At 34.0% G+C, this 20512-nt stretch overlaps 1 protein-coding gene and 1 long non-coding RNA gene across 8 annotated transcripts in view; one reads left to right on the top strand and one right to left on the bottom strand.

The window, feature by feature from the left end:
- LOC141460532 (uncharacterized) overlaps positions 1 to 19744 on the top strand; it is a 113830-nt gene extending 94086 nt beyond the window's left edge. Inside the window, exons 2-3 of the long non-coding RNA XR_012462121.1 lie at positions 10978 to 11049; positions 18875 to 19744. This is a non-coding gene — a long non-coding RNA (uncharacterized lncRNA). The remainder of the gene's footprint in view (positions 1 to 10977; positions 11050 to 18874) is intronic.
- Positions 1 to 20512, bottom strand: part of Ca-alpha1T (Ca[2+]-channel protein alpha[[1]] subunit T) — a 673619-nt gene that overhangs the window by 288065 nt on the left and 365042 nt on the right. The gene's annotated exons all lie outside the window — the stretch shown is intronic.

Below are 20512 nucleotides of genomic sequence, written 5' to 3'. Positions count from 1 at the left end.
TTAACATGATTAAAATTCTTAAAAAGTAATAAAAATGTATTAATAAAAGGTTGTTTATTTTTAAGTTTAAGTATTATTAATGTATTGAGAATATTTTCAATTACAATGTTTGTTTTCGATTTATTTCATTTTATTTTTATTCGTTCTTGTGAAAATTATTGATTTCTTTTATTGCTAGTATTTTTATTATTCATTTTTATTTAAGTTGCCAGTACTGTTATTATGTTTACTATTTCAACTTCTGTGAATTAATCTATTAGGTAACCCCTGTAATGTGTATAAATGCACTAAATACAGAATATTGCCTATCTATCTATTGATTAAAAAAAGAAGACTTATTTAATTCCTTAGTATTGCAAATACTAATTTAAAAGCTAATAGGAAAGACTTGTGTAATCAATTGATTTGGCTGAGAGGGGAAGTAATTAATAAAAATTTTAATTTTGTAAGGGTAACAAAAAAGAATTTGTGATTCGTAAAATCATTCGATTTTTTTTAATTAACTTGATATACTGGCAGAATTAACTGTACTTTTTAAAACTGGATATATCAGAAAATTAAAAAGGTAAGATTAATATATCAGATTATTATTAGAGAATTTTTAATCAAAGTTAGAATACCTTTGCACCAGAAAACGTATAACATGAAACGATGAAAGTAAAGGATGGCGGCTATACTCTAATAGCAAAATAGACTGGAAATTTATCACTTGTTCCCTGATAGGATTCTGTTCCAGTCGTACAGTGGGCGGGCCTCAGATGAAAATTAAATTATTGGTAAAGTTTTTCTTGAATAGTTTCAAAACATTTGGCCAATGGTAGATGTTTGATTTCGATGACTGGGCGGATCCTCCTCTCCAGGCACAGCCTACCTAATACCTAACATTTCTTTCGCCTCCGGCCACCTAAAAAAAAGAACCCACTCCAGTCAGTCTGTTACACTGGAATTCACTTTAATAATGGTAAGAGTTTTATTTCTACGCCACCTGGATATAATGAAAATTAATTAAATTCTTCAATTTATATTGCTACTTTTTTTTTATAAACTTAATTTCAATTTATTAACCACCATTTCTGATTTCAATTCTTATTTAAAAATTAGAAAAAAATTTATATTTTCTACGTTATCCAGATTTTCTAAATTCCTGTAGGCCACATATGTTTTGAAATCATTCCAATTTTATTGTGCAATTAATGTCTGCAATCTACGCTGCACATTATAGTATAAATTTAATTGGACCCCCCTCCACCCACTTGACGTAGTAATAACTGTAAATAATGTTACAATTTTAATAAAATCATTAAATATTATTTATTTATTATCTCCGATAAACAATTCCGTGAAAAAAAAACTGTGGCCGTGTCATGGATACGGCCGTGTGTTGTATGTGAATACGTTTACGTAACGGGTTATATTTTTTGTATAAAATATTTTTATTTATGTATTTAGGATGAAATAAAGGAAATAAATCGACGATCGAACACAATCTATGCCTATACAGTCCGTTGTCGATGTAGAAGCGATTTCATCATCCTCTTGCATAATTTCAACCGGCCCCAGCTGCAGATGTACTGGACACCGTCGTTGATCCGTTCGGCCGCATTCATTGTTTTACGTTCCCGGCACAGCTTGACTCGGTCATATGGTGTTTTATTATTACCATTCGATTGTTCTTGAGAAGCCCTTTCCAACTGTATACGATCTCTGTATTTGGTTTTGGCTTTTCGACGCGTATAGGCCGACATTATATATATTTAATAATATTTGTTATTCTAACACCTTATTCTGACGACAGCTGACGATTAAAACTTAATAATAATCTATCGAGCCCAAAACGAGATATTTAGTGTTAAAGTTTGAGGCGCCACGGTAGCCGAGCGGGTTAAGAGGCGATACCTGCAAAGCTAATATGCATTGTGGTACTGGGTTCGATTCCCAGTCTTGGCCTTGGATTTTATTTAATGGTTAAATGAGAAATAGTAAAAGTACGTTTGCTATTCGCCTCCGTCCACGACACCTAGTAAATGGTAGTTGGACGTTAAGCCCCGCCTGAAAAAATAGGCGATTACTTTACTTTTACTTTTTAGTGTTAAAGTTTGATTCCGTTCTATAAAGTGAACATATTAACTTCAAATATCTCCAAAACTATTTGATAGATTTTGTTTATATTTTAGTTGTGTATGGAGACTACTATTGTCTATAATCGTGTGAATTTTAGTAAAAATCAATCGAGCAGGAAACGAGATATTTAGGGTTAAATTTAGTTTCCGTACTATAAAGTGAAAACTTTAACTTCAAATATCTCGAAAACTACTCGATAGATTTTGTTTATATTTTCCTTGTATCTGCAGACTACTAGTGTCTATAATCGTGTAAGTTTTAGTAAAAATCTATTGTGCAGAAAGCGAGATATTTAGTGATAAAGTTTGATTCCGTTTTATAAAGTGAACATTTTAACTACAAATATCACGAAAACTATTCCCTAGATTTTGTTTATATTTTACTTGTATATGGAGACTACTATTGTCTATAATCGTGTAAGTTTTAGTAAAAATCTATCCAGCAGAAAACGAGATATTTAGGGTTAAAGTTTGATTCCGTAATATAAAGTGAAAACTTTAACTTCAAATATCTCGAAAACTACTCAATAGATTTTGTTTATATTTTACTTGTATATGGAGACTACTATTGTCTATAGTGGTGTGTGTTTTAGTAAAAATCTATCCAGCAGAAAACGAGATATTTAGTGTTAAAGTTTGATTCCGTTCTGTAAAGTGAAAACATTAACTTCAAATATCTCCAAAACTATTTGATAGATTTTGTTTATATTTTAGTTGTGTATGGAGACTACTATTGTCTATAATCGTGTAAATTTTAGTAAAAATCTATCGAGCAGAAAACGAGATATTTAGGGTTAAAGTTAGTTTCCGTACTATAAAGTGAAAACTTTAACTTCAAATATCTCGAAAACTACTCGATATTTGGTGTTAAAGTTTGATTCCGTTCTGTAAAGTGAAAAGTTTAACTTCAAATATCTCCAAAACTATTTGATAGATTTTGTTTATATTTTAGTTGTGTATGGAGACTACTATTGTCTATAATCATGTAAATTTTAGTAACAATCTATCGAGCAGAAAACGAGATATTTAGGGTTAAAGTTAGTTTCCGTACTATAAAGTGAAAACTTTAACTTCAAATATCTCGAAAACTACTCGATATTTGGTGTTAAAGTTTGATTCCGTTCTATAAAGTGAAAATTTTAACTTCAAATGTCTCCAAAACTACTCGATAGATTTTGTTTATATTTTACTTGTATATGGAGACTACTATTGTCTATAATCGTGTGAATTTTAGTAAAAATCAATCGAGCAGGAAACGAGATATTTAGGGTTAAATTTAGTTTCCGTAGTATAAAGTGAAAACTTTAACTTCAAATATCTCGAAAACTACTTGATAGATTTTGTTTATATTTTCCTAGTATCTGTAGACTACTATTGTCTATAATCGTGTAAGTTTTAGTAAAAATCTATCCAGCAGAAAACGAGATATTTAGTGTTAAAGTTTGATTCCGTTCTGTAAAGTGAAAACTTTAACTTCAAATATCTCCAAAACTATTTGATAGATTTTGTTTATATTTTAGTTGTGTATGGAGACTACTATTGTCTATAATCGTGTAAGTTTTAGTAAAAATCTATTGTGCAGAAAACGAGATATTTAGTGATAAAGTTTGATTCCGTTCTATAAAGTGAAAATTTTAACTTCAAATGTCTCCAAAACTACTCGATAGATTTTGTTTATATTTTACTTGTATATGGAGACTACTATTGTCTATAATCGTGTAAATTTTAGTAAAAATCAATCGAGCAGAAAACGAGATATTTTGTGCAACGAACATCTTAGCTTCTCCGAGTCAAAAGTTATACTAATTGCAAATCTCGATACTCAGCAAAATGATATCAAAATGTCGGCGCTTCCCCCTCCACTGCGTGCGATGCGTCCCAATTTTCGGTTTTCGTAATGAATTCTTTGATCCTTTAGCCATCCAGTGGTCTAATTTAATTTTGGATGTAGACGATAGATTCGAAACTATAATGCCAAACTGTATCCCCCGATTTTGTTATCATTAGGTTTTTTGATTGCCTCCATATGATAGCAAATTTAAAGACGTATTCACGGTAAACATTTCTTTGTTGATACTATATCAATTTATAAAATTAATTATATGTGGTCGATTTGTGTGGCATTGATTTTTTGTTAAAAAATTGCAAATTGTAATTAAATGTAGAAAAGGGAAAATGTTAAAACATTCAAAAAGTTTTAATCTTTAATTGTAATTACATAGATTTAAGTTGTTAAACCCTAAAAATGGGCCCTAATCAATAGTTTAGTAAATAATAATGGTGTCCAACATTGCCTTCTCTATAATTATCGTTCAATAATGTCAAGGAATCAACAAAATATAAGGCCTAAATATTAAATTCTTTGATATGAATTAATACTATTTTTTCTTCAGCTGTATTTTATCTGTTGCTCGTACATAGAATATAATGTTGATGAAAGAACTCCTTATTCTGTCTTTACTTCTTTGGAATACAATATACAAATGATAATAACCGTACTGAAACATAAATAACTCTATAATTCATTCAAAATATTTATGTGTTTATGAAAGAAATAATATGTTCACATTGAATTCTAACACACAAGAAATATGGCGTACAACATTCCTTGTAGTGACAACATAAACTTTAGTTTGTAGTTCAAAATGGCTGAGACAGCTTATAAATTAAAGCTTAACGTGAACTTAAGGAACTTGTGATTTATTGTTTAATAATTCAGAGAAAGTTCTATTAGAAATTACAATGGATTAGTCATTAACTCGAATATTTCAATCATAAGCTAACAAATAAACGGCTGTTTTGAAAATTAATATATTTTTCGGGGGTAAAACTTCTAAATTTTATCTCCGGACGAAGATATTTTAAAATATTTTTTTAACTACCGCCTTATTGCTCATTGCTACACGCTTAGTTTGGTATTTAGTTTAGAATAGTTGAGATTAAAAAATATCTAAAAGACTGAATCGTAAAACAATTTTAAAGTATTCTCATCGCAGAACTGACGCCTAGATTTTAGGACACTAGCTTCTTGGAATAGTTAATGCTCTATTTTTATGTGTATAGATCTAAAGTTTAAAATAACCTTTATGTTCATGATTGATTGAAAATGTATCTGCAATTAACTGCACCCCACTTCCACTGCATTAATGTAGAATAGATACAGAGAGCTTTGGGATGTCTACGGATTTAGCGTGGATAAAACCTTCGGCTTGCAGTCACTAAATGAAAGAATTATTGCCGAAAGAGCCTTTGCAATGATTTTTTTTCGTGGTGCATCCACGCTTTGTTGCACACTACTGCACTACTGTGGCATTTTGCTTTGCCGATAATGGCTGATATCATCTGAGAATTTCATCGGAAATCTTCCAGACCGAGCAGACTGCTAAACTCTTTACTTTGAAATTCTGCATGCCCAAGACCAGACAAAATGTACTATCAGGATATCAAGAGAATCCAAATCTAACTAAAAAGGACTTGATAATCAGTAGAGTTGCCTGGATATTTTGTAAGCCTTCTCTGACAATTTTATCAGCACGAATGTATTATAACTAGATCTGGGGCGCTACGGTAGCCGAGTGGTTAGAGGCGAGATCTGCGAAGCTAATATGTATTGTGGTACTGGGTTCGATTCCCGGTCTGTAGGCCTTGGATTTTATTTAATGGTTAATAAAAGAAATTTATAGTAAAGTAAGTTTGCTAGTCGCCTCCGTCCACGACACCTAATTTGGTAGTTGGACATTAAGCCCCGCCTGAAAAAATAGGCGATTACTTTACTTATAACTAGCTCTGTCTGGGTTTTCTTGAGCCTAACGAGAAACCATTCCTGGAATTAGGGTCTTACACCTAGGCCAACAATCCAATGGCCTTTCGAACGACATTTATTTGGGATAACGATTTTTTTTTTAATGTCACATTAGTTGAGGGCAGGTTTTACGTGGTGTTTTGAGCCAGAGTTAGTGCAGGAAACGATGCACTCATACTTTGAGTAAAGGATTATAAAATTTAAAGAGTCTTTTTTCAATTTAATTCCTGTCAATTGTAAGAAATTAAAATCAAAAGTAAAAGTTAAGAGGAGGAACTGAATTTTGAAGAAATTTGGGCAGAAGTAGCGCTTCTTTCCGTGGCAATGTTTTTTCCCTTTATATACATACTCGTGGTACCATATGAGCCATCAGGGGCTAAATTTAAATACAGTTAAATGGGTAAAAATATGTTATAAAACTTCCTTGTTTGAACACCTGGCGCCACGGTAGCCGAGCGGTTAGAGGCGAGAACTATAAAGCTAATATGTATTGTGGCACTGGGTTCGATTCCCGGTCTTTAGGCCTTGGATTTTATTTTATGGTTAATAAAAGAAATTTACAGTAAAGTATGTTTGCTAGTCGCCCCCGTACACGACACCTATTCGGCAGCTGGACGTAAATTACTACTTTATGCATAAAAAATCCCAACAAAATTAAAAAAAAGAAAGAAAGTGCATTTAAATGCTCGCAGTAACAATACAAAGACAAGAATCAATGTGATAAATTATAACAGGCAATAAATGGCAGAAGGCAGATGATACTAATCTTGAGATTACCTCTCGTAAGGTTTTAGTGAAACATTGTGGCGTATTAGTTGGAGTAAAGCAGCTCAGTGGCCGCTCAGGTTATATTACCCACTTGTTGATGTCATCGCTGTTACCTAACTATTTGGATGATTTTACATTTGGGTACCTACATTTCAATGTAGTTTCATTTGTATCTACTAAACTAGAAAATGGCGGCATACGGTAAAGTATCAGAATAGGTTTTTCGGAATTTATTTAGTTAATAAATTCCCAATAAGAACAAGCAATAAGTGTGAGTAGGTGCATTATCGTGGTGCAAAAGTCATGAATTCTTTCGCCACAAAACCGGGCGTACTTTATTATTATTTATGTTTTAAGGCGCGTCAACATCTAAGGTTATTGGCGCCCGGAGCTTTTTTCAGTGCGCTGCCGGCCTCCGGACATTGTTCTCTCGTTACAGACAACACTGTCCATCACAGTGAGCTGTAAGAAGCTCCTAGGAAGAGAAAATCTAAGGGTCAGCAGCTGGATTCGAACCCGGGACCTCCGCGTGGGAATCCAATACGCTGACTGATATAGCTAATCCCTTCCCTTATTATTATTATTGCTATTATTGCTACACGCAAACGGCGTCGAAATCTTAAGTAATATTCCTTATTGACCGTTCAATTTTGAACTCAAGATCTCATGGTGCAATCTGCCGCTAAAATCGAAGAACACCGCCGCTGCTGCTGCTGCTGCTACAGCTGAAGAGCCATTATCTAAACTCATTTTGTTTACCTGAATATGAGCTTTATATATGTACACAGGATTGGTAAACTGCGTCTTTTGCTTCCGCTTCGCTAAAGATTATGTTCTGCTCGAATAGAAATACGAACAGTTCTTTGCTTTTCATATACGACGTAGACGTCTTTTCATATTTGACCGCAATTCTCGTTCTCAGCGATTCAGAATGCCTCCTCTGGAACGATTGAGTCTTAGTTTCAACCTCATATCCATATAATAAACCTTCAATCCATCGCAGTAAGAACAAAGACTATGACGGACATGTTAAGTGAAGGGATATCTCAAAATTGAAGATTTGAAAATAATGAGGAATAATAGAATGTGAGAAGATTTGTTGCAAAACTTTTACAGAACTAGTATGTTCAGTTATCAAATCTTTACAAGCTGATTCATCTAAGTTATTATTTCAATGACATTATCAACATAAAATGAAATGAAAAATAAGGATGGGTAACTGCCATACAGCAATTATCACTCTATAGAGTGTCTTCATGAAAATATAAAGTTTCAAGGCAAGACAAGAAGTAAATTACTGGCGAGGACTGTTTTCTAGTACGGATTCTGTTTTAGACTTTTGCTTATTTATGACACCATATAAGTGCAGGCGTTACGACTGTTTGAAGAACGATATTAATCTTAGTTTAGTCCAATTTTAGACTGTAAAGTAATTGCCTATTTTTTCAGGCGGGCTTTACCTCAATCTACCAGCTAGGTATCGTGGACGGAGGCAACTAGCAAACATACTTTACTGCGAATTCCTTTTGTTAACCATTAAATAAAATCGCAAGACCTAGACCGGGAATCGAACCCAGTACCACAGTACATATTAGCTTTACAGTTCTCGCCTCTAACCGCTCGGCTACCGTGGCGCCTAGTGTACTACTGAGCATACGAGGTCTGTAAATTAAGTAATGAGACTGATTTTTTTAAATTTTTTTATTCAAAAAGAATTACAATTCCATATTGTCACCTTCAAAATAACTTCCTTATGAAGCCATACAGCGCTGGAGACGTTTCTTCCACTCCTCATAGCAGTGCTCGAACTCCGATACTGGAATAGCCTTCAGCTGGTCAGTTACAGCCGTTTGAATGTTTTCGACTGTCCCAAAATAAATTCCCTTAAGGTGATTTTTCAACTTCGGGAAGAGCAAAAAGTCACAAGGACTCAAGTCAGGCGAATAAGGAGGCTGAGGAGCCACAGGAATGTTTTTACTGGCCAAAAACTCTGGTTTATTGAAATTGCTGTGTGACAAGGAGCATTATCGTGATGCAACACCCCACTTGTTCTTGATGTTTGGTCTCACACGAATGACCCTTTTTCCAAGTTTTTCGAAGAACCTCTCGGTAAAAGTGTTGATTGACCGTTTGACCTTGAGGTAGAAACTCTTTGTGGACGATTCCGTGGATATCGAAAAAACAAATCAGCATGCATTTTTGATATTTGACTTCGCCATCCTTGCTTTTTTTTTTGGGCCTTGGAGAGGTTGAAGTGTGCCACTCCATGCTCTGGCGCTTGGTTTCTGGGTCGTACTCAAACACCCAAGACTCGTCACCAGTAATGGACACGTTCCAGAAAACGGGGGGTCATTTTCAATTGAATCCAAAAAATTCAAAAACGGCTGTAACCGACCAGCTATAGGCTATTCCAGTATCGGAGTTCGAACACTGCTATGAGGAGTGGAAGAAACGTCTCCAGCGCTGTGTGGCTTCAGAAGGAAGTTATTTTCAAGGTGACAATATAGAATTGTAATTCTTTTTGAATAAAAAAAATTAAAAAAATCAGTCTCATTACTTAATTTACAGACCTCGTAGATCGCTAGTCTAATTTGTATCCGGCAGATCTGCTCAGTTGAATTTTAGACTGTTTTGCGAACATTTTTTTGTTTTCGACTAACTTTTCTCTTGCTTTTTTTTTGCATTCAACATCGAATTTTGCTGTCTTCTGATGCTACGTTCGCTTCTACTGATAGCTAATCTTCTCATTTAAAGAATCTACGGCACATCTTGGCCAGAGAATTAGCGGGACTTGATTTTTTCAATTACGACAGCAAGTTTTTCTACTTAAATTTCTTTGCCACGTCTAAAATAAGGTCATTATTATTATTTTCTAAATTCTGAACTAAAAATGGACTTACACGGTCTTCACAATCTTTCTATTTTCAGTGTCATCCAACTTAGAAGATTTTAATTACAAAAAAATTAATAAGTTGATTTAGAACTTTTTCCGGTTTAAAATGAAATTATGAATTGGATTATTCCATAATCTTGTTCATCCTAATTTCAATAACCCAGTTTCTTTGGTTAAAAGAAAATGATTAACCGGTGTGAATTTTCTTTGAAATAAAATTTAAATTATTGCATTTACTCGCAAGAACAATTGAATGTATTAACTTAACGTTACAAAAATACTGGCATTTATGGTCAACCTTGGGTGCGTTCCACTAAGCGCTCACAACTATCACGCTCACGACCGCGGTTTTGCCCGTTCCACTTGCTTACGAGCGTTACAATCGAAAACTCAAGTGGAATGGACTATGGGGCGTTTTAACCGTCCATGTAAACATTACAAATGGCGACCTCGAAAATAAGTCAGAAGCTTGAAGAGGTTGTTTTTTTAATTTTAACCCCGTTTATATGCAGTTATAATAAACTTTATTAATTATTGGTAAAGTTGACTTATATTAAAAATATTTATATAATTCAATTTTTATATTACATTTTCGTGAAGTATTTCTAAAATTTACGTTTAAATAAAATTAAAATGTCTTTTGTGGCAACAGTAGGATATTTATTAATGCAACGTAATAATGCTTTAGAAAGTTCTTCATCTAGTTCCGACGAAGAGTGGAATGCAATTTTACAAAATCGCAATGGTGAAAAGCGAAAACTTAGGCCATCAAAGCGTAATTGGTCGTTATCCAGTGATTTAGTACGTAAAGGGATAAGTAATTTTTCATTTTATTATTTTTTTTAGACTTTCGAGAAACACATTCAATTATTTACATGAGATAACACTTTCATTTACCTGATATAATTTTTTCGGTCGCCATCTTTTCTTTTAAAAATTGCGCCAAATTTCTGAACGCCCACTTCGACCCAGCTCTTAAGATGGGGGGCGTTGTGAGCTTCGCGTGAGCGAAAATAATGACGCCATTAGTGACGTTTTCGCCACGGCCACTACGACCGCGCTAGTTGTGAGCGCTTAGTGGAACGCACCCCTTGAAGAATGAATTTATAGATATGTGTGAAAAAAAAAAACAAAACAAAAAAAATCGTACGATTATTTAATTCTATTTAAGTAATAATGAAAAAGTTTGTGAAAGAAAAGGTTATAAAAAGGTTATAATGCCGTCCAATTAGAGAAAATTGTTAGTAAGTAACTTTCAAAATGTAAGTGAATAACAAAACAATGTTTAATTTTAATTAAACAGCTAATAAGCGAGGCAGTGGCTTTAAAAAAAAAATTGTTTAATCTAAAGAAACAAAGAAAATTATATTTTTAACTTGGTTTTCTCTTTTTAGGTAGAAGTTGGAAAGGCACACTGTTGGCATTCAACCAGGATGTCTTCTTTTCATCATAAAAGAGAGACGAGAGTAAGTATTTAAATAGCAGCAAACGAACCTTATTTTCAGTTCAAAGGGTCCAGAGAGAGATTGGAGTGAGACATAATGATAAGAAGAGTGGTGATGAAAGCAGATGAGAAAAGTGAGAACTGCTTTCATGATGATCCTTAAAAAAAAGAAGGATTATGACTGTTTTGACTTTATCAAAAATTAATCCTACTAATTATAGTTTCGAAAAGTAAAAAAAAACTTTTCAAAAATTTATCATTACTCTAATTTGGTATGCGTCTTCTTGTGCCCTCTCTTAAAATATAGCAATTCTGTTTCAATCAGGTTAAAGGATAAAGTGACCAAAAATTCGATATAAGCACCTCGCTTAAGAATTTCTCTATTTGTAATTGAAGAGCTTGGTGCAAAAAGGAGTTATCTACAGTTTTTTTAAAATTTTCAGTAGGGACAAAAAACTAAATATGCTTTAAGATGTATTCCTTATGTTGTGTCTGCTGTAAGGATTAGTTAATATATTGTGATGGGGCCATTTGGGGCTCAATTTGCAACTTTCTAGGGCATTTTTTAAGCTTGCTATAAGCAAAAGTTATTTTGCTGCTAAAACTCTTTTTTTGCACCAAAATCATAATTTTGAGTAAAACTTGAGTACATATTAAGTACTTTAGTCAACAGATTTCTTGTTTTTGAGCTTTTAAGTGGCATTTTGTGTCTTTTGGAAGCGAATGTTAGATATACGAGGGTCGTTTGAAAAGTCCGTGCAAAAATAAAAACTACTTAATTTTTTGGGGTAAACCTTTTTTATTTTTCAACATAGACTCCTTTTAGGCTTATACACTTCGTCCAACGCTGCTCTAGTTTGTTGATCCCTTCCGAATAATAGGATTTGTCCAAGTCTGAAAAATAGCCATCCGTTTCTGCAATCACCTCCTCGTTTGAATAAAATCTTTTTCCCGCCAGCCATTTCTTCATATTGGGGAACAAATAGTAGTCCGAGGGAGCCAAGTCTGGAGAATAGGGGGGATGTGAAACGAGTTGGAACCCTATTTCCATTAATTTTGCGACCACAACTGCTGAGGTGTGAGCTGGTGCGTTGTCGTGATGGAAAAGGACTTTTTTGTGGGCCAATCATGGGCGTTTTTCTTGCAGCTCGGTTTTCAAACGGTCCAATAACGATGAATAATATGCACCTGTAATAGTTTTACCCTTTTCCAGATAGTCGATGAGGATTATTCCTTGCGAATCCCAAAAGACAGTCGCCATAATCTTTCCGGCCGAAGGAACGGTGTTCGCCTTTTTTGGCGCAGATTCCCCCTTGGTAACCCATTGTTTAGATTGTTCTTTGGTCTCAGGAGTGTAGTGATGTATCCATGTTTCATCCACAGTGACGAAACGACGCTTAAAGTCCTGCGGATTCTTCTGGAACAGCTGCAAACCGTCCTTGCAACACTTCACACGATTTCGTTTTTGGTCAAGCGTGAGCAATCGCGGCACCCATCTTGCGGATAGCTTTGTCATGTCCAAATGTTGATGCAAAATATTTTGTACCCGTTCATTCGAGATGCCCACAGCACTAGCAATCTCACGCACCTTCACTCTTCTGTCATCCATCACCATATCATGGATTTTATCAATGATTTCTGGAGTAGTAACCTCAACAGGGCGTCCAGAACGTTCAGCGTCACTTGTGCCCATATGGCCACTCCGAAAATTTTGAAACCACTTAGAACTGTTCTAATCGAAGGTGCAGAGTCACCATAATGTTTATCAAGCTTCTCTTTAGTCTCCTGAGACGTTTTGCCTTTCATAAAGTAGTGTTTAATCAACACACGAAATTCTTTTTCGTCCATTTTTTGAAAATCACTCGACTTCCTCGATTCAAACGAATGCCAAACACAAAGAAATAGACCGATCTGGCTGAAACTTGGTGTGTGTTCTTCCAAGAGATGCTACTAACTAAACATAACCTCGATACGCGCCAGTGGTGCTATCTCTCTGACTTTGCACAGACTTTTCAAACGACCCTCGTATTATTATGCCTGTCAAAAAGAAAAATAATAATATCTACCTAATATAAACATTAAATAAACCTAATAAAAATATTTTTGTTTGATTGATTGCGTCATCATTTCTGTTTGGAGCAAAAGAAAGTTATCTGCAATAGAAAACTCATTTTTGCTCCAAATCTAACCTAGGTTAGAGAATAAGTAATAATAAACGAGTCTGCATAAAGACTCGTTTATGCACCAAAAGATGTAGAATTGAACATACAATAGGTGGCGCCACTGAACACATTTTCTGAAAAAAATGTAGATAACTCCTTTTTGCACCAAGCTCTTCAATTAACAAAATTGTAGCAACTAAATCCACTGTGCTGAATGCTGAACTCACTTATGATATGTAAAATATTTTTTTTAACAATTAACTTAGAATCACTGATAAAACTTTAAGAAATCCAAGATATTGGTGTTTTACAATAGTGAACCTAAGTTCAATGGTCGTTGTTGTTACCAACCTGAATAGATTGAGGCAGTTTAATCAATACAGTAATCTGGGTAATAATGCTGATTAATGCAACCAAATCCACAAATTTCAAGGAAAAAATTTGCTATTACAAAATTGGTCTTGCTATTATTGGCGATTTCTTCTCGTTTCAATCAAAATTCATGATGATTTTGACTTGAATACGTCTTCAAATTTGCTATTATATGGAGGCAATCCAAAAACCCTAATGATAACAAAATCGGGGGATACAGTTTGGCATTATAGTTTCGAATCTATCGTCTAAATCCATAACTAAATTAGACCACTGGATAGCTAAAGGATCAAAGAATTCATTACGATAAGCGAGGACTGTGTCGCATCGCGCGCGGTGAAGGGGGAAGCGCCGCCATTTTGAGATCATTTTACTGCGTATCGAGATTTGCAATTAGTATAACTTTTGACTAGGAGAAGCTACGACGTTCGATTCAGTTTTAATCGTCAGCTGTCGTCACAATCTATCGATTGTATACACAACATTAGTGTAAAATAGTGACAGTGAATATAATAAGGTGTTAGAATAAAAAAAATATTATCAAAAATATATAATGTCGGCCTATACGCGTCGAAAAGCCAAAACCAAATACAGAGATCGTATACGGTGTGGAAAGGGCTTCTCAAGAACAATCGAATGGTAATAATAAAACGCCATATGACCGAGTCAAGCTGTGCCGGGAACGTAAAAGAATGAATGCGGCCGAGCGGATCAACGACGGTGTCAGTACATCTGCAGCTGGGGCGGTTGAAATTATGCAAGTGGATGATGAAATCGCTTCTACATCGACAACGGACTGTATGGGCATAGATTGTGTTCGATCGTCGATTTGTTTCCTTGATTTCATCCTAAATACATGAATAAAAATATTTTATATAAAAAATATAACCCGTTCCGTAAACGTATTCACGTCCAACACACGGCCGTGTCCATGGCACAGCCAGTTTTTTTTTTTTTTTAGGTTTTCAAGCTTAATTTCTTCTATTTTTTTTTTGTAATGATTCTTATTATTATTTATTTTATTTAAAAAGTAAGTAGTTTTTTAAATATTACAAAATTTAATTGAAAATCCTTTTAATATTAACACAAAGTTTGCTTGAATAACTTAAAGCGGTTGCAAGCTCAAATTTCATATTGAATACACATAACCTTCAACGATGATGGCTCCTACAATGGCTTGATGTTATACCGTACTCATTGTGTTACAAAAACTATCTATCTAAGATTCTTCATCATGCTATTGGGCATGTTTTTATTAAAATAATAATTAGTTATCACTGAATGAGGCTAGTTACACGGCACTCCGCTAGAGTGGTGTTAGTATCAAAATGAAGGTGACATTTTAACGGCAGGGGTAATTATAGCGTCTAAAAAGTAATTCATTATCTTCTACTTGCTTGTTCAATTTATTTAATCCTCTACGTTAAAATAACAAAAATTATTTTTATGTATTAAGATTAGGTATAATTAACACTATAATTAATTATTCTTTCATATAACCTCAGAATATGTTATTCTAAACAAAACTGTAAATACAATAGAAAGTTTTCACGATTGCAATACTACCTTACACGAAAAATTAAGAGAAAGAAAACATGGATAAATGCTTATTTTAAGAAGGAAAAGTTGATATTTTGGTAAGAGGAATTTTATGTATACATTTAATGAAATAATAAATAATAATAAAATAATAAATACGATGAAATGAGTAGCGTTCAATTAGCAGGGATTTGTTAAGAGAGGAGTGTAAAACAAAAGTGAAATATAACTTATACTCTGTGAGAAAATTAAAGACAAGAGAAACAGAAAAGATAAATGATCGAAAAATCCTATTAGATGTGGGTCGACAACATAGTTACTTGTTCCAACAATACTTAAGATATTAAACGGTACAAAAGAGAGACAAATAAATTGGGGCAAAGAGAAGAAATAATTAAAGAAAGAGCTCAGAAAGGTAGATAACGGAGGTGGAAATTAATAAATAGAAAGAAAAACAAGAAAAAGAATTATTAATTACTGGAACAAAATAAAACATTTTTATCAATGTTTCTTATAAAATCCGCTCTTGTTGTTTTTATCTGTGTACACTTTGTAGTGAAAATACTTTAATTAAAAACAATGGCTGGCACTTACTGATAGAAAGTTTTAATGAAAGCTACATTTTTCTTCTCTACCTGCTGTTAGGAGTTAGCCCCATGTATGTAAGGTCCCCTCTTAAACGTTTATCACTAAGGAACGGATTTTTATGTATTTAAAAATGCCAAATATTTAATTAAAATATGCATTTATTTTCGTCAATTATGTGGAAAATATGTGATTTTCTTAAAATATTTTCTGGAATATTTAAGTAAAATGGATATTTGGGGGGGGGGGCAGGTTATAATTATTTATACAAGAAAAGAACATTTTTACAATTTATAATAATTTATTAGGAACAAAATAATTTGTTTTTACAAGTTATAATGATTTATACAACAAAGAACATTTTTACTATTTATAAAAAGATGTGTTAAATTTTCAATTTTGAAAACTTCACTCTTCGAAATTGTTTGCAACCACATGAAATTTCAAATGTTGTAACGTAAAGTGACGACGATCTGGGCGTAAGATGGACTTGTAACGACTAAAATCCTTTGAAATGAGGATTTTTAAGTTTGTGGAAAGGGATATCTGCTCTAACCAAAGCCCGACACAGAACTGTACTCAGAGTAGACTTACTTGATGATGGAGATGTAAGGAAGGCTTGATAGGACGTCCTCTCTTTCTTTCTGTTTTTATTCTCTATGTGCGATCCGGTGGCAATATGTTGGGTGACTTGGGAAAGTTGAGAGCAAGAAACGCGCTTGTCACAAGCTGTGAAGTACAAAATGTCTCCATCACTTCGAAAAAAGTTCTGCTGGAAACTCGCGAAGATATTTAGCAACCAGTTGTTTGTTTGAGGCCGATGTTCGTGGCATTTCACCCAGAAAAGAATACACTAAGTGACCGAACGAAATGAATTGGACACTTCAACGAACGAGCTGAAAGAACAGACAACTTCAAATAACTAACAAGTGCCCGTCACTGTTTAGCAGCATTCTGTGTAAATTACAATAACCATTGTACCCACTGTGATTCACAGCCCTACAGTCTGTGGTTCACAGTTCCTGTCAACCACCTCCCAATTATGAAAATATGCCCAAAATGAAAAATATGTACATATTTAGATTAAATATGTAGAAATATTTATTTATTTTAATAAAATATGTATAAATATGCGATAACATCCAAATATGTGGAAATATGTGAAATAAAAGTAGACTCAAACGGCTTAAAAAGTGTCAGTATGAATACTTCTAGTTGAAAAACGTCTGTGAATTGCCTAGAAAAAAATATGTAAATACGAATCCGTTCCCTATTTATCACTAATCTCCTTTAAAAAAAAAATTAAAATTTTAAAAGTTAAGTATTAAATGACAAAAGGTTGATTTTTTTTTTACCTTTTTGACGTGTAAATCAACCCTTATACTTAACTTTTTGAACTGCAAGTTTTGGTTAAGATTTTCAATAAAACTAATTACACTAAACAACACTTTCTGGTCTTTATTTCTTTTTATAGTCCAGTCTTGCCAACCTGTTATTTCTTTTAAATAGCCAGTAGACATGTTTTTGTTGCCACACTGTGTTCTCTATTCTTTTATATGATAAAAAAGATAAATTAATGTTACATTTAAATTTTGTAATTTCATGCAACTAATTAATTAATGTTTTGCATTTGTTTGATTGTATTTGATTTCCCAGAATTAAATGTTGTAATTAAATCTAAAATAGAAGTAATTCTTATTATCTCAATACAATGTTCTTTTGACATTAGATTAATTTTACGTCCCCAGCGTGCAAAAGTCTATTGCTATGATGATTTATATTATTTAATTAATTACCTTCTCGGATGTTTCTGTTATTAATTATAAATGTAGCGTAAATTATTATGCATACTAGGTGTGGCTATTAAATCACGAGACTGATGCTGCTACAGAAGAACTATGCATGCGTCAAATCCTAACGACCGACAGTTGTGCTTTTGGTAGCGATCACCTGTTTGTAGAGAAATCTGTCTGACTGGAACCGTCGTTTATGTAAGAGGTGTTAGTTTCGTTTTGCCGAAAACATGATACTACACATGTAGTAGAGCAACGAATTGTCGTGAAATTTCACTTGAAACTGGGTAAAACCGCTTCTGAAACTTATCTTTTATTAGAAGTTTATGGAGATGAATGTTTATCACGTGCGCTAGTTTTTTGAGTGGATCAAGCGTTTCCAAGATGGCCGAAAACACGCCGGAGATGATGACCGCCCAGGTCGCCCTTCCACGTCCAAAACGGATGAAAATATCGATTATAATTAATCAACATTACTACCGGTGAGGTGCTTGCTCAACTCCGTGAAAGAGTAAGGAAAAAAAAGACCCGATTTGTGGAAGAACAAGTCATGGGTTTTCCATAAAGACAACGCGCCGATCTGTCAAGACGTTTCTAGCCAAGTACAACATGCCAGTCTTAGGCCATCCGCCTTATTCGCCTGATCTGGCCCCATGTGACTTTTATCTGTTCCCCAAAGTCAAATCTGCATTAAAAGAAACACGATTTCAGTCCGTTGAAGCTGTGAAAGAAAAAGCGGCACGCGTCATGCAGGAGCTCACAGAAAAAGACTTCCAGCACTGTTTCGAACAATGGTAAATTTGCATGGAGCGTTGTAGGGATAGGGGAGGGCTGTATATTGAAGGTGATAATAACTAAATATGTATAAATTTAAAATAAAATGTTTTTCAGCAATAGTCTCGTTATTTAACAGCCACACCTCGGTCTGGCTAATAAATAACCAGACTGCTTGTGAAAAAGAGTTTTATTTTAAAAATTATTCTTCCATTGGTCAAAGCAATGCTGGAAGTCTTCTTTTGTAACAGCATTTAGGAGCTCCGCCGATTTTCGCTGTACCCGGGTTCCTTTTAAGGCAGACTTGATCTTCGGAAACAGGAAAAAGTCACAGGGTGCTAAATCGAGGCGAGTACGGCGCTTGTTCGAGCACTGGAGTGCCTCTAGCGGCTAAATAACGCTTCAAAGACAGCGCATTATGGGGCAGGTGCGTTGTATTAGGTCTTACGTATATTATACTCGTATTTATTAGCGTGATTATGAATTTTCTGAAGTAATTGGTAATTTTCTTGTCATAAATAAGAAAACAATCAACAACATACTTGGGCAAGTAATTATCCTGATATCTCGTAGGCGAGCTCCATTTTTTAGTCTAACTTTTCTTCTTCTTCCTTTTTTTTAGCTTCCTATAAGAAAGAAAGTCATTTGTCATCAGGAGACCAGATGCTGTCATAGATTGAAGGCGTCCTCAAAATCCTTCAATCAACCCACGCTCTCCTGTAAGTGACAACCCATGGGTTTTCTTGCCTTCTTTTTTTTTTTTATATAATATCACCAAACTGTCAGCCGAACTTTATACTTTGTTGTGTAGGATAACAAGTATATAATGATTCCTTCGCCTTGTAAATAACGGAAAGAAAAGTATCTACTATTGTGACATATGTTGTGACTTGGGAAATGAAACATAATTACAAAACTGTAACCTACACATGACTGTTATCTCCTCTTACTTTCTGTGAAATGGAAATAATATGTTTATGAATTATTATAACTTCTAAAAGTAGATGAAAACAAATAATCTAATATCGTTGTTTCTATTAGTTTTTATATTTACAAACTGAATACGTGCCAACTCACTAAGAGCTTAACGCATATTGTTACATATTCCAAATGGAGTCTTGAGATCCTATTAGTTAATTGTATTGTGTATTACGCTTCTTTTTTTGTTTTTCTAAATAAGTTTTTAGCCTATAACCATGCTATGTAACTTAATTATAGCTATGATGTTGCGGTGATAGCAATAAAATACTTTAAAGATGGGTTAACTTAAGATATTCTCCATTGATTTCATAAACCTGTAAATTAGATTTCAGAAATATCGTATTATAATAGACGGATAGCGTAAAAAGAACAGCATTTCTGTCCAAGATAGCAATTCTTTGGATTTAACATTGATTTACATGTCATCATTATACAGGGTGACCAGAGTTATTATGCTCCACCCACTTTTTTTGTAAACGACAGGAAATTTCGAAAAAATAAAAAACACGTATTTAATCATTTTTAGTCTAGTTTATTTTCAGTGATTGACCCATTTTTTTAAACCCTTGTATCTCGAGATACAGCATCCAACTTTTGTTTTTCAAATGGAACGTTATATTTTTTGTTGCATATTTTTGTAGTATTTGAGCTCCTAAATAAAAAAAACATTTTTTGAAATCGGTTAGGTTTTTCAAAAGTTATGGTAATTTAAAATATGAAAAACAAATTTCAGTTTACTGTCAAAATTACGTTATTTTTTTTTTAAAGAATCTGTTCAAACTGGACACAACCAACGGATAAGCAAGCCAAAACTCTGGACTCCCACGCTTTGCTTGTAGCAGCACTTATGGTGGCGAAGTCAAGATCTAGGCAGGCTAGAGTTATTCGACGTTTCAGACTGAAGCCTAGGGATTAAGGATACTTTACACTTTATTTTTTTAGGTATCCCCACAAAAAAATAATCCATTTCGGTTAAATTCGGAGATCGAGGTGGCCATTGGATGAGAAAATGAGTCCCTAAGCACTTTTCATGGAAATTTCTGTCCAGGTAACCTCGAACCACTCTCGCATTATGTGCCGGGCAACCATGTTGTTGAAAATACATATCTAGCCGACGTTGTAGAGGAACATCTTCAAGCAGAACTGGCAAAATGTCTCTTAAAAAAAAGTTAGATACCTTGCACCAGTTAAGTTTTCTCTGTAGAAGTATGGGCCGATTAGTTGATTTCCTAAAACTCCACACCAAACGTTTGTAGAAAAAAACAACCTGAACGTCGAA

Source organism: Rhodnius prolixus, unplaced genomic scaffold (assembly GCF_049639745.1).
Source record: "Rhodnius prolixus isolate KJV_2025 unplaced genomic scaffold, Rpr scaffold_6, whole genome shotgun sequence".
NCBI classification, from domain to species: Eukaryota; Metazoa; Arthropoda; class Insecta; order Hemiptera; family Reduviidae; genus Rhodnius; species Rhodnius prolixus.
Note: the sequence above shows the minus strand (reverse complement) of the source record. Positions and strands in the feature narration are given on the sequence as shown.